This window comes from Thunnus thynnus, chromosome 1, assembly GCF_963924715.1.
Source record: "Thunnus thynnus chromosome 1, fThuThy2.1, whole genome shotgun sequence".
Taxonomy (NCBI): domain Eukaryota; kingdom Metazoa; phylum Chordata; class Actinopteri; order Scombriformes; family Scombridae; genus Thunnus; species Thunnus thynnus.
In genome coordinates this window covers 9,724,511-9,744,780 of record NC_089517.1, presented here as the reverse complement: position 1 = coordinate 9,744,780, position 20,270 = coordinate 9,724,511, and the positions used below count along the sequence as shown (strand labels likewise).

Genomic DNA, 20,270 nt, shown 5'->3' with positions numbered 1-20,270 from the left:
AATTAGTAGTAAACAGAAAAGATGTATTATTACCTGAATTATTTCAAAGAGATGTAAAAACCTTCCTTCAGCGAACAACTTCCATCCCAAAGGCAAAAATAAACAAAAGCCTACATCCGCATAATTAGCATACGGTAACTGTGTGATCTCCTCTTTGCTTGACAAAATATTTAGCAGTTCTTGTTTATTTTTCCAGAACGTCATATTTGTTATGTTAAGGTTGCAGACTTATCTTTATTTATGGTTTTGTTGTACCTCGATCACATTTTTTGCTGCACTAATTAGGACTTCTGAAATAAAATCATTCCTTGCTGATTCTTCTTCTCTTCTTTTAACACTGTACAGAGTATATGATATATTATTATTGTGAAACAATATGACAGTCTTTCATTGTCAAGTCTAAGCAGACTGTAATGTACAGATAATCTCAATATTTACATATTAAGACACTTAAATAAGTACATATCTTAGTATCCCTATAGTATTTATTCCAACATCTTCACACTACCATGCACTCTTGCGCTACATGTCACACAACTATGTAATCGGACCTGTATATAGACAAGTTTGTTGTCCAGCTCTTGCCTGTATATAATAGCTTCATGTCTATGTTTGCTTATATTTGTTTAGCTTTATATCTATATTTAGCTGTATGTCTGTATCATCCTGTAAGTGTATTGAGAGCTATTGATTACTGGGAGCTACTGCATCAACATACAGTACTTGGCCAATAAACTTGATTCTGGTTCTGAGTCTCAATATACAGTAAAATTTTTAGGCAGTTTAGATGTTTAGATTCTTATCCATAATGTAATACCATCAGGGAGATGTTTGATTGGTCCCAAATTTACTCTTCAGCATAATGACGGCCCCAAACATCCAGCCAGAGTCATAAATAACTATCTTCAGCAAAAAAGAAGAAAAGAACAGCAGCAGATGGTATGGACCCCCACAGAGCCCTGATCTCAACATCATGGAGTCAGTCTGGGATCACATGAAGAGAAAGAAACAACTGAGATGCCAAAATCCACAGAGGAAACCGTGGCAACTTCTCCAAGATGCAGGAACATCGACCTGCCAAGTACCTTGAAAAACTGTGTTCAAGTGTACCGAGGAGAACTGCTGCTGTTTTAAAGGCAAAGTGTGCTCACACCGTATTGATTAACTTTAGGTGTTTACTGTTTACTGAACTTTATATGAGGTTGATAAATAAAAACTATTGATGGCATTAAAACTTTTGCACACAAGCCTTTCAGTTTCAAAAATCTATCAGCTTTATCCAACCAATATTTATAATGTCAAGCTCAGTATAGACCTGGTTTTGGAATATACAGTAAAAGCTGTTGACTTGTTAAAAGAACAAAAAGTATGTCCATTAAGCAACCAGTCACTTCCAGTTTGGAGCACTGGAAACCCCATGAGCCTCCAGCCATGTCATACAGCTTGGGTGCAAGGAAGCAACCATCCTCACTCATCTGCTCACTTCCATATTTGCTTTCTTACTACAAGAAACAAGAACATTTTTGTGTAGTGACACATGGTGGAGTGACCTTTTGTGCTGTCTTCTCAAATACACTCACTAGTATGAAAACAAGACTGAGAATCTACAGCCATGCTAGCTGCTCTGTGAGACTGTACTTAGGCACAGCAGTGCTTTAAGCTAAATGCTAATACTAGCATGGCAACATGCAGTAACAACACTAATATGCTAATGTTTAGCTGGTATAATGTTCACTATCATTTTCTTTAGCATGTTAGCATGCTAACACAGTATGTACATCTGAGGCTGATGGGAATGTCATTAGTTTTGCGGGTATTTGGTCATAAAACAAAATATTGGACAAATTTTGATCAGATTGTAGCACCACATAAAAAGTTAAGGGACCATCAAAGTTAAAACAATTCATCCTAGATGGGACATGAATGTGTAAATCAAATTCTCATGGCAATCCGTACAATAGTTGCTGAGATATTTCAGTTTGGACCAAAATGGTGGACCGACAGACCAACTGTGCCAAAGAGCTACAATATACCAGTAATGTGGCTAAAAAGAAAAGAAATTAAGTATAAAGGAAGTATATAATTTGACACCACACATGCAAATATTCCATTCAAATATATTTTAAAAACTCCAGTGAAAATATCCACAAAACAGTCTGATTCAAAGATGTTCAAAGAGTATTTCATATGGAAAGAAAATGTGTCACAATCCACAGGTCACATGACAATTCACATTTGATTTCTTATAATTTAACATTAAGTTGAATCTTACTCACAAAATCAGATTCCAAAATATATTTTATATGATGGGCTGTGAAAATAAGTTTCCCTAGATACAAAATAAAAATATTACTTGACTTTATAGGCTTTAATGACGTGTCCAAGGATGGCCAAAACTGTTTATATTTATTATTAGTAGCTATTAGTATTCATCAGCCAATGCCTCTAAATCGCCCACTTAATCAGAGCAAATTAGCCTACAAATTACTTTTGGATATTGTCAGGGGGCCAATCTGTCTACACCGGACTATTGCTTTAAAATGCTATAGCTTTACTCACCACTAGATGTCGGCATTTTGCTTTTCGACAGGTCAATGACAGTCACATGTGCATCCATGTTGGGAGAGAGGGAGAGAGAGAGAGAGAGAGAGAGAGAGAGAGAGAGAGAGAGAGAGTCTGTGGAGAGGAACAACTTGGGAAGTTTTGTCATACACAGAGGAAAGAAGAAGGACTGCCGGGAGGGAGTGTAGAGTGTGAGATAAGTGAGAGGTAAGTCATTTTTTCCTCCTATTTAAAATAAGATGTATTATCTTGCTTCAGACTTCTCCTATTTCTCCTATCTTTTCTCTTTAAATATGTGTTCTAGCTCTACCATACACATGCACAGAAGTCAATGACCTTGTTAAAGAGATTTAACTTTGATAAATTGGGAGCTTTCATGGTTCTGTATTTGTCTAATTAGAAGGGATAAACTATATTCTGCTTCCATTTATCTTGTGTGAATTGGTCAATGACTGTTGCACTTGGTTTAAAAAAGGGTGGGATTACATTAATCATACTTAAGCTTGCTGATCACCAGAAGTGTGATTTGCTCATAAAAAAAAAAGCTCTTTAATATTACCCAGTGTGTCTTTTCTCTGATCAGTAACTGTCCAAAAATATATGTTGTATGTTATGATTGTGGAAATGTGGCGATGTGTGAAACTGAAGCTCTCTGATTGGCCCGGGGAATGTTTCCCTGGAACCTTGATGAAAGACAGAAATAAACTTGTGGAGAAGAACAACATTTCAGAATACCAACCATTCCTTAAGCGATTCCCTCCCTTCATTTTTTCTTTTTTTTTTTTTTTTTTCTTCTGGAGGGGTTACAGGAACTTTGGGCCTCATTGACTTCTCAAAGCCACGACTGGCTGGCAAAGTGCAGAGGAATTCACTGCCATACAATGTGCCCTTCTGTTAGGTTTGCAGAGGTCCTAAATTCTCCCAGGTGAAGCTGCTCCATATCCCACATGATGCATTAAAAATTAATCTCAACTTTAATGATGGCATTAAGGCAGCGTTAAAGGGAAATCTACCATGAAAAGCTTAAAACAGGAGATGTATCCTGGATTTTGGCCCATTTTGTCTTGTGATATATTTTTCTAATTGCTGCATCAATGAGAGTTTAAAATAAAAAATCTTAACTGTCTAAAACATCAACATGAAACAACAGATTTTGGTGTCAGTTTTTCTTTTAGAGACTCTACATTTTGTACCGATTCTCAACAATCATACATGGAGAAACGTATTGTTGTAGAATAAACACGTCAGATTTTTGCGTGCTAACGGAAGGCTGAATAGACCAGAATGCAATTCAGCTACAAGACTGATATGAATAAGAAGCATCACTCTGGCTTTTTCTCTCTCTTCATAAGCTTTTATCATTAAACACATATGAATCCTATAAGTTTACACTTTCCCTTTAGGAGTTGCTGAGTAGTGCTAGCCTAGTTTCAGACTTCTAAACTTCTATTTTATATCTATTATTAGTTATTTTCAGAATTTGAAATAGTAATATTTGATTTTTAATTAAATGTATGTGTTAGTTTTAGTTTAACAATATATTCAAAAAACAAAATGGCACTTTAGTCTGCTTTTGAGGCTACCAAAATACTTACACAATTACTTGATTTATCAATCAATATTGGTGATCAGTTCATTTTTAAACTAATTTATGAGCCTATTATATATAGCCAAGATAGTCGTGTGGAAATAGGGATGGTAACGTCGGTTCGTTGGCCCACCAGTTTGATCCAGACTGACATAACTCAACAACTATTTGATGAGTTACCATGAAATTTTGTACAGATATCCATGGTGACCAGAGGACGAATCTTAATGACTTTGGTGGTTCCCTGATGTTTCCTCTCGCACCATCAGCAACTCAAACTTTTTCACTTATCCTGTGAAATATCTCAAGATCTGCCCAACGGATTGGCACAAATATTTGCACAGACAATCATGTCTCTCAGTACGACTTTGTTGATCCTCTGACTTTCCTTTTAGAGCCACCATGAGGTTGATGTTTGTGGTTTTGAGTGAAATGTCTCAACAACTATTGGATAGATTATCATTAAATATGATACAGACACGACCCCTTCAAGATGAATCATAATGAATCGTTAGCAAGCTAACACATCAAACTAAAATGGGGAACATGTTAATCATTATACCTGCTAATTATAAATATATTAGCATTACATTAGCAAGGTGGGGTTAGTATTTAGCCCACAGAGCAGTGAGCACAGCTGTAGATTCTTAGTCTTGTCTTCCATTTCTTCCCATAGCTCACTGAAGCGATGACTATTCTAAATAATGTTTGATATTTATAAACTGAACAATTCATTGAAGATCAATATCAATCAATAGATTGATAAGTGATAGAAGTAATTGTTAACTGCAGCCTGGGACATGTGGTTAATGAACCCACAACAGAAGTAAAGTACATCACAGACTGACTCCTGGACTGTACTCCATTTAACAGATTGAATCAAACAGTGTAAAACTATTTAAAGAGAATTTTTCCTTTAGAAATATTCAGCTTGTGTTCCATATTACTGTATATTTCCTCATGAAATCCGCTCTCACCAGCACACAGTGACAGTCAGACTGCTTTGACACATTCCAAGATGTGCACTGAGACACGTCCTCCCACGTTTCATCAGCTCCAGCATGGCTGAACTGATGAACTGATGACTCCGGACAGTTGGCAGCTGCACACTGTTTACATTTACCCCACAGACACTAGCCAAGACCAAAGCTGCTTCCGTTACACAGAGTTCTGAGAGCGTGTTTTCCTCGTTGCTTAACAGCGTATATGGCAGCTAAGTATTTTCACGGAAGCAGTGAAAATATGTTTGGGAGAGGAGGTGTCGAGTGTTTTCTTTAATCGTCACAGCTGGTGTTGTTTGTCCAACTACAGTTCTGTGGCTGACTTGTAGGCTTCTCTAGGTGTGGCAACTCTCTGGATAATTGCCCTGAACACTGGCTCTACTGAAGGTGGATATAACAAGGCTGCATTGTACTACTGCCTGCAGGTGTGTGTGTGTGTGTGTGTGTGTTAGCGTATGTGCACAGGTCTGCTCTGAATTCACTCACCCAATTTTCCCTCAGCTCTATGTACCTTCAGTACATTTTTATTTGCCAGATTTCAGCTGGTCTTCTCTCACTTTGTTCCCTCAGTACAGTTTATGCCTGCAGTTTTCAGCCTCATGTTCTTGTAGCACAATTTTCTTCAGTTCTGCCAGAAGAAAAAAGAGAATGTAGAAATATACTGTATGTTAAGTTGAATATAGGTAACATATAGAAGATATTTTTTTCTTATCTTGGGTAGGAGGGGTTGTGTGAGGTTAGGAATGAAAAATATATCTTAAAGGGAATCAGGGGTAAGGTAACATAACATGATGCGGGACAGATGTACAGTTTGTAATAGTGTGCAGCAGTGGATGCAAAACCAAACTGTGAAATATGACAAAATATATAGTTATCCCGTAATAGGCTGCAGAGGGAGCAGACCTTTAATTATAGACTCAACATACCGTAGCCACAGTAGATATGAGATACTACCCAGTATGATGAGGCCTATCTAAAGTAATTATTGGTCCAAACAGACACACTATTAGATAAGATACAAGGAGATTAAACTTGAATAGTTCTGGTGGGTCAAACAAGGCAACTGCAGCATGAAACAGAAAAATGCAGGAAACAGATGTTAGGATATTAGAAGAAATGTTGTCAGGAGGCAAAATACACACCAATTTTCTATTTTTTTTAGAAAGTATTTATGTCATTTACTGTATGTCTGACGCATATTTAGGTCATTCAAAATGCGTTCCAAGTGAATATCGTCATCCAAGGCAATAGCAAACAGTTTTGAAACTATGACTACTAAACATGTGTGTTTTTTGGCCGGTTTGGTTTGAAAAATGACAGACAGTAGACTTACTATGATCTTATTTGGTCATCTGCAGACACACGCCTTAAAAAAATGACTAAAAGTATTGTTTTCTTCTGTTAAATGTTACAAAAAATATATATAAGAAAGCTGACCTTTTAAACAAAGTTTATGGTAAAGTAAATTGCACACGTTTTGTTTATTCAACCACACCCAAAAAAAATAAACAAAATGGTTTTTATTATGTTTATAGACTTGAGTCAAGGCTTGAATTTAGAACATATAAGTTGCTGTAGTCAGTCATCATTATCCTCGCAGACTATTTCCACAACCAATTTTCACCATAATTGAAAGTCACATGTTGTGACAGGTCGCAAAAACCTCCACATCCCCCAAAATACAGCGGATGGGACTTTAGTTTTCTGGTCTGTCGCTACATGCCTGCTGTCAACAAAATAATAAAGTATTACCTCATATATCTTTTTTAAATATATTCTCAATAGGGAACAGATTTGTCTAAGGCTGCTCTCAACCATGAGAAAGGGAAATACAGGCAGTGTGTGTTTGACAGCCATGGTTACAGCTACAATAATTTACACTTAACTGCACATACTTGATGTCACACATGGTAGTTGTTTTATTTTTCAGCCTGTCCTCTCAGGATGGGCCTCTTACATTTTGAAGGGTCTATTTTGTCTTCTTGTTGAGAGCTCTGCTGACCACAAGCCATAACCACACTCTTTCACTGCTGCTGACTCCCAGTCTCACGCCCAGTTTAACACAGCAAAAAAAAAAAAACCCAAAAAAGAGAAAACACACACACACACACACACATTGACAGGCTTTTTTCCCCCCTTCACTACATTAGTTGATGTTTCCTCTTCTCCTCACACTCTTTATCTCACTTTTCTCACCGTAATTTACCTCTAGTTGACACATAGAGATATATATTCTGTTTAATCTTTTGTTTAGACTCCTTAGTTTTCATTGTAGGCGATATAAATAGCAGCAAGCATTAACATTCTGTATATAGCTGCTTCTTTTTTATCCCTTTTGGTGGTGCAATCTTTACATAACCTGTAATTTTGCATCGTATGGGGAATGCTTTAAACATGCAAGCATCCCACAAAGTCAACATATTTCCTTAGGTTATCTTTGCATTCATTTTCCTCAGATTTCTCTCCACATCATCCGTTTCTTTATATGATTCCTCTTTCTTTAATACAGCCTAAGTTCTGTCTGAGCAGCCTGTACTGAAGGAAACATCTCAAAATAAGAGCTTGACTCTCATTTGCATTCATTTTTGGCAGCCACTTGTGGCCAGTCATCGGTGATCTTAATTGATTTAGTCTAACTTTATAGAGGCTGGCTCCCTGGACACGGATCATGCTATAGCTTCAGAGTGGAAATCAATTTTCATGACTTTAAAATGGAGAGCGTTTCTCTTCTAGATTTGAAGTACAATCCCTTTAGAAAGTTTCAAAACCCCATGATGCCCTGAAAGCGTGCCAGATTGAATACAAAGTACATCAGGATTTGTTGTCGACAATCTACACAGAATAATTTACAGTGAAAAATTGAACACAGCTTTAAATTTTCTTGTTTTTGTTTTTCTCTTGAATTTAAACATCGTCTCATTTAAATAGTATTACGTCCTCTTAGAGACAATCATGGCTGAAATGACAGCATCTGCTCTTCTTCGAATTGTCTTTGTTTGCTTGTCACATCTGGATTTGGGGATTTTTTTTTTTTTTTTAGCTCTTAAATGTGCAGTTTCAAGCTCCGTAGGGAGCCTTTGTGAACAGCTCGAATGGGATTTTTTTTATTTTATTTTTTTTTTATCTCTGTCACTCAACTACTTATACATTCCAGTATTGAAGCTACTCTGTTTTGTATCATGACTAGTTCTCATGTTCTTTTTAAACAGAAAACTGTTGTACAAAATCAGCTGTAGCTTTTTAATCCGACATAAAAGATTGCTATCATAAAATACATATCTTCACTTAATCTGAAAAGGCTGTCGAAGATGATGATTTAATGTTTCTCTGGATAACAGCATCTACTGTAGTAAATGTTGCAGATAATGTAAACGTGAAAAGAGTCATTGTCTGAGACTGTTAAAATGTAAATTTCTGCTCCAACCCACTGAGTATTTCGCTTCAATACCAGCATTATTAACATAGACTGTAGAAACACATCGATATATATTTTCAGGGACGTCACCCAGGTTTCTGAAGGGACGCTTTGAAGTCTCAAGGTTCAAGGTTCAATTTATTCATCCATAAAAAGTATGGAAATTACAGTGTTCCCATCCTAATTAACCAATGCTGTAAAGCACACAAGATAAGCACCTATAACCAACCCATAGACAACACAAAACTACAGTCATACATCTAAAAGTAGGATTAACATTAAAACAAAATTAAAGTTTGACCCGCTCTACAGTCAAGTCAGTAGAGCGGGTCGTCCACTAATCGGAAGATTGGCGGTTTGATTCCCGGCTCATCCAGTCCACATGTCGATGTGTCCTTGGGCAAGACACTTAACCCCAAATTGCTCCTGATGGCTGTGCCATCAGTGTGTGAATGTGTATGAATGATTAGATTTCCACTGATGGGCAGGTTGGGACCTTGCATGGTAGCCCCTGTACCATTCAGTGTATGAATGTGTGTGAATGGGTGAATGTGATTCATAGTGTAAAAGCGCTTTGAGTGGTCAGAAGACTAGAAAGGCGCTATACAAGTACAGTCCATTTACCATTTACCCTCCTCACAAATTTCTGGTTGAACTGTTGTGTCCCCTGTGGGATAAAAGCCAGAGAGTTTGCGTGTGACGGGTGGTCTTAGGTGGTCCAACCTCTTAACCTGTTTGGCTTTAGGGCTTGATGACAGACAATTTGCTTTTTAAAACTCCATCAAAGGAAAATGGAGTCTGGGTGGAGTTGAGGAGTGAAAAGGAAGTGGCAACCACCTCAGCTATGTGTGACATGCTCTGACTTGTACCTTGTTTTTTAATTATTTCTTTGATGAAACAGTATTTTTTTTAAATCAAGATACAAATCAGAAGGATGTTACATTAGCTATTAATACTCTGATGTTCTATAAGAAATTAGCAGACTTTTCATATACATGAAAGGAAACTTGAACAATTTTACACATCATGAGTTTAATCATCATGAGGAGAACTTATTCACTCAGCCTGTGAAAACAGTTGTATAATGTCTTCTGTGGCTCTGCAGGAGCTTTATAAACTCTTTCAGGGTTATTTTGTTATTTAGTTTGGTCTAGAGACCAAAGAGCCTGCATTACAAATGTAAGCATTTAAAGCATTTTAAGGTAGAGAGCATCCAGAGAAATATGCTATTTAGGGAATTTTGGGATCCCAAGTTTTTCTTTTCTGTATCTTGGCTCTCTTGCAAGTCCCTCAACTTTATAGAAGTGCAATACTAAAAATTACTGGAGTGCCCCTTTAAGGAATTTCTGGTTTGGCATCAGCTTTTAATGGCAGACAAGTGACTCTTTACACACACACACTGTGATGACGTGACATATAATATGCCCTTTCTCTGCACTGTGTAGTATTTTGCTGCTGTCATGTGGGATTTTTTCCAGCCGTTACTTCATGACTGTTTTACAGCCAAGATATGAGAAGTAAACGTTATGTTGTCCCTCTCTTAAGATTTCCCACCACATCAAAGGAACTCTCTACTTTAATTCTGCTCTTGTGCTGTCCCCTGATCTATGCAGGCCCTTTTTTTCAGTGTAGCTCAGTTTGTTAGGATGAAACTGTGCACTTAGAGTTTTCTGTTTCCTAACAATGCCCCCTGCTGTGCTCCTTTTAAACTTTTTTGTGTCTAATGTTTATCTCTGTCCAAGAATCATATGACTCCATCGACTGAGTGTCGCCATGTCATTGCATCATGATTGGCATTCATTCCAAAACCGTGTCCAGCCATATGAAGTGAACACACGTCGACAAGTTAATTCACGCTGCAGAGAATCCAAAAGACATTTACAAAATTGGATGCAGCCAAACTTGATTTGAAGTGTCACGGCAAAGGAGTTGAATTATTATTGCCTCAAAACATTTCAGCTTTTCATTTCTAACTCATTTGTAAACAACTATAAATAAACTAAAAAGAGAGCACACCAACATTTATGGGTTCGTGTGTGTGTGGATCAGAAACAAAACAGTCCTAATTTAACCTATAAAACAAAACACAGGAAGTTTAAGGGGTTGTATCTTCCTGAAGGCATCATAGATGAGGAAAAAATGGCAATAAAAATTGAAATTTTTGCCTCATAACTGCTGCATATCGACCTGTTTTGTACAAAAATCCTGATGGCAAAAAACTCCTGAGAGTCTTTTCAGCCTTTTGTTTTTTATTTTACAACTCCTGTGAGAAATACCAGCTTTCTTCTCTTGAATAGTACTGATTATTGGACTCTCTTGATTTGCCATGTCTTCTTTCTTTCAGGCCATGTCGCTGACTAATAGAATATCTTGTTTTCGTGCCATTTTGGGATGATTCTTCTAATTATATTCCCAATCAGCTCAAAGTGGCTAATGTCACACGTCATTAGCTCTTGTAAGCAATGATTTTCCCAGCACTGTAATTAACCCTCATGTAGCCTTGATTACTGTGCCCTTTGAACGGTCTGCTCCATCCTGCCAAACCTACACACACACACACACACACACACACACACACACACACACACACACACACACACACACTTTCATCATATAGATAGTGCTGCTTTAATACGACAAAGTCAAATGTTTACTTTTAAAAATACACAGAAAGGAAGTGATGGAGCACACATTGCCTAATTTTGCTCTTATTTGTTGAGTTCCTATCTAGGTCTGTGATATAATTAACATTCACAGTCCTCCACTCCTTAGTCCACAGTGACTTGTTCTCATTGAGAAGTTCACAAGGTACTTCTTTACTGCCACAGCCTGCAGATTAGTTACCATGGAAACAAAGCTGTCAGAAGTCAGGAGGAATACGTTACCCGATACTTGTGTTTGCTTCCTTTCGGTGGAGGATACGTTATGGAAAAGTTTGAAGAGTGTTGTTGACAGAGGCTCGGTAGCTCTCGTGGACTCGGTGATTTCTGACAGAAGCGTGTTAGAGAAACCTCAACATGCATTTTTCCTCTGACTGCCCATCTAACTCAGGCTCTCTCTCTTTCTCTCTCTCTCTGGAAATGTTTTTACATTTTTGGTGTGAGAGATGAGATTCTCACTTTTTGCACCAAAATGAGTGTTGATTCTCGTTACAGCAGCCAAAGCGAGAGCTGTTTAAATGTTAAAATCAGACTATAAAATCATTAAGTAGACCTTGTATTAATAACCTGATTATTACTTCATGAATTAATCACCAAGAGCAGCTGCAGTATGTTTGCTTCATCTGTCCAGGCTACTGTACTCCCACCTTAACCCTGAATTTTTTGCATATTTCTGCCTATACCAGATTGTTATGATAGTAGATGTTGTCTCCAGCTTGTATTCATTAGCGCTTCAAAAGAATAGCTAATAGTGCTGCAAATCATGTCTGATATTTAGCACAAAAGGTGATGCAGAGGATCTTGAACTGTATTGTTAGGGGAAAGGCATGATTTTAATTCCATTTTTATCTGAGAGACTTATAACAGAGAGGCATGCAAGGAGTTTAGTCTTTTTTTTTCTGATGTGACTCTAACAAGCCACGACAGAAGAAAATGTGGACACAGAGGAGGAGCGTACCCGTTCATAATGGTGATGATACAGTTAATGGGGTGCCAGCTTGCAATTTTGAAGTTGGCCAGCGGGGGCTTAATGAGTCATTAGTGAGGCTGCAGTGAAAGGACAGAGCTGGATGACTTCTCTGTGTGCATGCAGAGAGGGGCTGGAGATCCGAGCTGGCTGAGGATACCATGAATGTGAAATGAATGGGGAATACTTTCAGATGCAGTTTGTGAAGTCTTTAAAATGTTGTGGTGTCTTGTTGTACACTTTTTGTAGGAGAAAATACCCCCCCCCCCCCCCCCCCCTCCTCCAAACACACCTTATTTTGAAATAGAAAGATGTATTCCATATATTCTATATGTTTCTTGTTGTCAACAAGTCCCTCGAAAAGAGCAAAATCAACAATGAGTGGATCCAACTATAAGTTGACAGTCAGGAAAATATAGAATAACAGCAGCCTTAGATTGAAATTCTAGTTTATGAAAACTGCAGCAATCTTGAAGACGTCTACAAATGGGTGACAAACATAAAGTATATAAAATATAAGGCGTTGTTCCACAAGCCTGGAGAACAGCTTCGATGCTCTTTGGCTTGTCTCTAAACTCCACTGGAGGGATGAACAGCCGGCAGATATTCCCTCATTTGATTGACTTTATTGATGATGGTGGTGGAGAGCACTTCCATCAGTCCATAATCTCCCATAGTGGTTCAACTGGGTTGAGATATGGTGACTGCGGGGGACATTGCATACAGTATGATTCACATTCTTTTCATGTTCATAAATGCATTCAGTGAGTCCGGGTGCCCCTGTATGGAAACATCTGCTACTCCACTCATTTATTCATGTTTTCCTTTAACTTGTCCTCCTCTCTTTGTATCCCACAAGGTTCAAACAGAGTGGGTGAGGAAACATGCATGATATATGGCCTCATTGTTCTCACTTGTTCTTGGCAAAGTAGATATATTTATTTTAATCAGTCACAGTTTTGATTATTCTGTTTTAATGATTTTGAATGCATCATTTATTCATAGTTAATCTGAGATCTTACAGTAACATATTTCTGAAGATACATCAAACTAGCTGAAATGCATCAGTTGAGTATTAAAAATGTAGCATGTAGGAGATATTTTTTACCCAAGTGAGCTTTGTTAAGCTTGTTAATACTTAACGAGGCTTCATCGTTAATCAGCTATAATTGATTTGTCAAGTATTTGGTCTTTTGTTAAACCGTGTTTGAAAAGTGTTTTTTAAACTACAATATTGACAGCTTTAACAAAAATTTCACTTATTAAGTGCCTGCTTTTATAATTTCATATAATTTTCATATAATTTATCCTCACAGCATGTGTTAAAGGACGCAAATCAGCACACTGACATCTAAAAATCTGTCTAGAAATTTTTTTTTTTTTTGCATTCAAAACAAGCCACCTACCTCCTCAGAGCTCACATTCAAATGAAATATCTCATGCTGTCTCATCACATAGGAAAAGCTCAGCTAACAATCGTGTTAATTGGGTACGGAGGCGTCTTTGCACACTTGAAAGAAAGCCTGTGTCCATTTTTTCTAGATGTGCCAGATAGCGGCGGCTACAATAAAATGCAATAGCTTGTGTGGATGTTTTACAACTGGAGTTAGATATGAAAGCTATTTGATGTTTTTTTTTTTTTTCATGATCATGTTTTATAGTTAAAAGAACACCCACGCAGGAAATCACACACAACCAGGGCTTGGGCGGTATTAAGGTATTACGGTATACCAGGGTATTTAGAAACCCTGAGGGAATGATTTTCAATACCATCAAAAACACAGACGCTCCTCTTTCTATTAAACTGACATGGAGATGCTGTATTGAGGTGGCGTATTATAGCGCACAGCACACACCACCAGAAGACAGTCTATACTGGTGGAACAGGCTGAGAAAGATGGCGACTGCGAGTGGTATGGAATCATATAACTTTATCTTGATATTATATCTTCTTCCAACTATGAAAGCGGTTTATTAGCCACATGATTTTATTCAACAGCCAGTCTGCCACCACCACCGCCCGCACATCATCTCCGCTCAGCCTGCTAATGTGTCGGTATCTGCTGCGGCAACAAGTGTCATCAGGTCCTCCAGCAAGAATCTGTGGAAGAAGGGGCGCTTTGTTTCCTATCTATTCATTATTCTATAGGCCATAAGTATTAAAACCCAGCAAGACTTGTCTAAGTAGGCTAATTGCATATTAGACACACTGCATTGTAGGCTAGACAATGTCATACATGCTACAATGACTTCTATCACCAGCAGCTCAGCTCATTAATTAATTTATTTTTTACACAAATACTGTCATATACCCTGATGAAATGTCAGGTATGAAGGTATGAAATAATAGATAGTGCCCAAACAAATCAACTGCTGATCCTTAAAATAAAATGAATGTCATTACGTTCAGAAAATATTTGCACACATTTGATGATGAATTCCTTTATGCTCCCTGTGATCAAATTATTTACTTTGCAACACTGATTGCTGTTAACCGTTTGACCCATGAGATCAGACGCTCTTTCAGGGACCCCGCCTCCCTCTAGGGGTCTGTGTGGACAAGGGTGGTTTCTCAGTGTGTATCCTCATTATGGATATAAACTGCTCATATTACATCAGTTAGACAGTCGCAGGGATCATCAAACTGCCAGTTATCATCTCCCAATTCAAGGAGGCTTCAAGTTTCCACATCACACCGATGTGAAGTTTACACTGAAGTTTAATACTCGACCATGACTGGCTCCAAATTGTGATGTCACAAATCCTGCTCATAGTGTGCAAACTCAAACATTTTGGTGAGCACCGTGAAATTTTCCCCTTTCAGCAGATCAGTGTGAAAACAGCCTTTAAGTGTCAAACTCTGCATGTGCATCATTCTGCAGAGTGAAGCTCAAACATTCAACTGAAGTAACAAAGAAAAACACATTTTTGAATGAATGGGCACTTTAAGACTTTTTGTCCAACTGCTATTTCCTGGGTCAAGAATACACTTTCATGCTTTCATGCATTTCTTTACGAAAAAATTCTTATTCTTTTCTTATCACGTTTTTGGAAATCCATGTGAACAATAAGCTCACTATGTCTCAGAATCAGCTAATAATCTATTAAACAAACAATACTTAATCTGTCTTTGACTGTTATTATATTTTTTTCCTTGTTCTCATCACTCCATTGTGAGGCCCAGACGTCATCGTTCTGCTTCTTGTGTAACATCACCATAGAAACGCAATCAAATAATTACCAAAGCATACCAAATTATGGATAGCTCGTCAGAAATCTAATGCTACAGCGAGCTTAGGAATTGTTTATCTGAGCTGCTTTTTAGGCTGGCAGTTTTTAACCTTTATTTCAGCATTCTTATGAAACATTACCACAAAAGGGATTCGTTAAAAAAAGCTTCATGTCATAATTTCGAAACCACTGAATTGCTGCTCTCCTGGTTGCATTGAATCCATTTCAGCCTTGTCAGTTTTATAAAAGAGGTTGCAGAAGGTAATCATATCCTGCACCGCAGACCAGAATGACTCGGTTGCTTGAATGCCATCCTTTAACAGACAATTACAGTAGTTTTACTCTTTTCAAAAAAATATGCATACATGACATGATTTTAAAATTTAAAGACATTACAAGCCTGTCTCCTCGCAGCCCGTCAGGCTAAACAAGGCCATGTTTGGATGCCCTTGAGACACAGACTGCGGCAAGTTCTATTGCATCTGTGTATTAAAGACTGATGGTCTCGGGAGAACACAATGGACCAAGGCCCTTGAGGAAAGATGGTGCTCACACACATGCCGGCACACTTTCACAAAGACACACTTGTACATCAATTGATGTGGCGCGATCCCAGTCGTTTCATGTCTGCACCAGGGACTTTATCACCGGTTATCTCTGGTGCTCCCTGTCTTCTGGATCAAGCAGGTCTGCCTACACACAGCCACCTGTCTGTACACTCCTCTGATGAGATTACTCACACTGGGATTTCAGCTGTTTGTGTGTATGTGTGTGTGTGTGTGTTTGTGTTTTTGTGTGCATGTGTTTTGATGTGATACTCTCTTAATGCTGTGAATGAGGGAGGACATATGTCTCTGTATGCTTTTGTGCGGATGTGAGTTTGGCTTGAGAAATGAAACGGTGGATTTATTTGAAATTGTGCCTGTTTATTACTATAAACTCAGTGAATTCGAGGAAATTATACAAGAGAGACTGGAGTAAATGCAAATTATGAGATTCGGTGCGTTATGAACACATTCAGCTAAATTAATATGCTCAATCTCCATGCAAAGAAACTCACTGCATCTCATTACACTTCAAAACCATTTGTTAAACAGTCCAAACTTTCTTAGGCATAAAAAGCAGTAATCTTTATACTTATATTGCAATTTGAAAGATACTGACAGCTAAAATACTTTCTGATTACCTTGTGATTGGGCATTCATTCACATGCATTGTGTTTTAGAGCCCATCAGTGTGATGACAGCTGGATTGAGTTTACTTGTTGTGAATGTCCTCTGTATAACGAGTGACGCCAATGGGACAATCAAAGACGTGATTGGCAGCCTGCTTTTCAGTCCCGGAAAGCAAAAACAACACACAGAAATTGAGTTTCACAAATAAGATTTAAACCATTCATTTGAAATTGCGACTCAAATCTGAATAAATGTGTCTCAGTTTGGCCGCGCAAATCAGATTTCAGCCTGTCCTGTGCGTGTGGACATGTGCGGCGTTAAAATGGGACAATCCAATTTGCTTTTCATTCAGCACCATTGGATACACCATCCACACAAACACTTGTGAAGTAACCTGCTTTAAAACACCACAGCTGACTCAGTTTTTACCAGGAAATACGCATTACTTGGATTATTTGAGAGAAAGAGGATTTTGTTAAAACCACCAACAGTGTGAATAGATTTTTTCGAGTAATATAATCTGGGAGTGGGAGTCATGTAGTGTATATATGAGACTGTCAACTACTCTCCATGTTAACACAGCAGGGGCGGTCATTCATACATGTGTCACGATGAATTTTCACATGTGCAAGATGCATGTTTGTGTCTGTAAAATGGATGGTTAAATTTACAGCAACCCCCCGCTGCTTCTTTCCTCCGGGGGGATTTTCTTCCCTTCATGTCCATAAATACATGTCCACACAGAAAGCATATTTGTCTGTTCTTGGGCAGCATTTGACTGGCAAGCAGGGTAATAACCTTCCCGCTAGGAGGGATTAACAGCTGAATGTAAATGGCAGATGTGACACATATGCATACCTCATGTTTGCAGGTGTGAAGGTTTTCACGCTGGTTATTCTGGGGTGTGGAGCAAGAGATCAGAATCAGTCATGAAGCCGCTGACACCCCTTATGGCAGAGATGTTTGATGAGGTGATGGAGATATGGATGAAGATGAATAGATGCAGATATTTATAGGTGTAAATTACCGTTCTGTCAGGTTTGAAAGATTTCACAGCCTGAGTGATGCTGCATCTGGATGTCATTTACTTATCAGTTTGTAGAGGGAAGAAAATAATCACGGGGCTAAGTCGAAGTTACCAGTTGTTCTGCATCTGGCTGATCATCGGTCACGGGTAATTACATCACATGAACAGGACTAATGAGAAAGCCACCACAAGGTGTAAATAATGGAAGCCAGTCATCCACCATTTTATCTTCTTGTAAACAGCTTGGATCTATTAATTATGAGACTGCTACCATCATTTACACACATGGTGACATATGGATAAATTAACCATTAACCTGCTACGTCGTTTGCCAGAGCACGCGTTTAAGTAAATTCTCACCACTTGTACTGTAGTCTATGTATTTATTACAACCCACCACAGCTGTGTACCACTTTGTCGAGACAAATTGAGATTCTTTTAATACCCAGACCCAAAGCAGGAAGAGAAAAACTGCACTCAATGCTTGGTGGTCTTAGCATACAGATTAGAACACCAATCACAAACTTGGGAGTGATTTCAGACTCTGATTTAAATTTTTATTCTCACTTTAACAAGGTCATTAAAACATCCTTTTCTCATCTCAGAAATATTGCCAAAGTCAGACATTTTTTAACTCAGAAATATGCTGAAACGCTCGTTCACGCTTTTATTAATAGCTGTTTAGACTATTGTAATTCTCTTTTTTTACTGGATTAACTAAAAAGTCTATAAGAAAAGTAAAGCTAGTTCAGAATGCTGAGGCCAGAGTCGTAATTAAAACATAGATCACATCCCCCCTACTGCTTAAGACACTACACTGGCTACCTGTATCTTTAAGAATTGATTTTAAAGTTCTTTTAAATGTTTATGAAGCTTTAAATGACCTTGCTCCTCCCTACATTACAGATTTTCTTTAATTTTATATTCCAGACAGATCACTAAAGTCCTCCACTGCTTCTCTTCTAAAAATGTTCCTTTTGTGTCCCATAAAAGTACTGCCTCTGGATATTAGAATGGCAAGGAAATTAAAGACTTATCTTTTTAATCTGGCTTTTAATTTGTAATGTAGTAATGTTATAGCCTTAGTTTTTAAGTTTTAATCATTGTTTTTTATATTATTTTTTATCCCTGGTGTTTATTTTATTGTATTGACTTTTTCTTCATTTATTTTCAGCATTTTATTGCGTTACTGCTGTAATTTTTAATCTTGAAGAAGAATTTTATGTATTGTTGTCTATTTTCGTTTTTAAGTCTTTGTTGTTTTAATCTTGCTATGTGAAGCACTTTGGGTTGCATGTTTGTATGAAAGGCTGTTCAAATGCAGGATCTTGGTTCAGAAGTTTCTGCCTTAACGAGTGAGTGTGAACCTCCTGAATGGTTTGATATGTTAACATTTCACCAGAGCTGAACTAGGCAGGGCCCCACCTCACTTCAGTGCCAGAAAGTGATAAAAAGCAAATTTTTTCAGGCATTCAATTGTCAAAACAGTGCTAGCTAGCAGGTGCACAGTCGCCGCCTGGCAACATCAATGCTCTGTATTTTGAATCGGTGGCAGAAGGGCACAATGCTCCCACTATGGCAGCTACCTCTGATCCGACCAGTTTGTGCACCACAGACTGCACCTACAATCTCATCACGCTGCTAAATAAAGCAGGTTGTGACTTAAAACAGAGGGAATGGTGAGCAGTACAGAGTAAGTTTCTTTTATATTGCTGATAATAGTGACAGCCTACAGTCTCTGCGTTGTGTTGTGATGATGATGGTGGACAAACAGCTGACAGTTAGTAACATTATTTGACTCCAACGAAGACACACAGATTCATTGATGACTGTTTATTGCTTACAAGCACTTTGGGGATCTATGGGATACATGCATGGTCTCAGTAAAACTATTTAATATAAATAAAATCATAATCAAAGGAAACTTACAATACTAATAAATGATTTCTGCAATGAATCTTGATAACCGTTAAATAACAAGGCCAACAGTCTGACCTTGACCAGGATCAAAGACTCACTATATTACAAATTACACAAAGACACTATTGATACAGATGAATCAGTTCACATAGATAATCACTCTGAATGTCAATATAGTTATAATTAGTAGTCAAGTCTCTCTCAGATCAGCTATACATTAATATTTACAGGTTTCCATTTAATAGTCACACACTCACCTGAGGGATACAAGCCCAGTCTGACTTGTTCCCCCGGTGATGTGCTTTATAGCTGCATAGTTACCTTGGATACCGTGTAGCCAAGTATTAAATATTAAATATAAGATAACAGCATGAAAATATGACAATAGCACAAATATGTACACCTTACAACTATTAAATAAAGGTAAAATTGCTGATGAAATTATATTCTATATAACAAGATTTTGCTATTAGACATAGTGAACATTTAAAGCTCAACTGATGTATCTAATGTAACATGCAAGCGGCATATGTTACACATACCAGTATCAAAAATGTTGTTTATTGTCTTAAACCAGACAATCAGACTTTGAAGCTGGAGCTGCTCCAATACCATTTCTCCTCATTGATATGACTGTTCTCTGCTGGTGGAGAGTTGTTCATCATGTCCAGGAAACTCAAATGACCTATCAGTAAAATCAGCTCCTGTAATGTTTCCCAAATGC

At 37.8% G+C, this 20,270-nt stretch overlaps 1 protein-coding gene across 1 annotated transcript in view; it reads left to right on the top strand.

Moving 5' to 3' along the window:
• The first annotated feature begins 2,675 nt into the window (after positions 1-2,675).
• Positions 2,676-20,270, top strand: part of tspan4a (tetraspanin 4a) — a 144,749-nt gene continuing 127,154 nt past the window's right edge. Inside the window, exon 1 of the mRNA XM_067578684.1 lies at positions 2,676-2,769. The gene's annotated coding sequence lies outside the window, so the exon portion shown is untranslated. The remainder of the gene's footprint in view (positions 2,770-20,270) is intronic.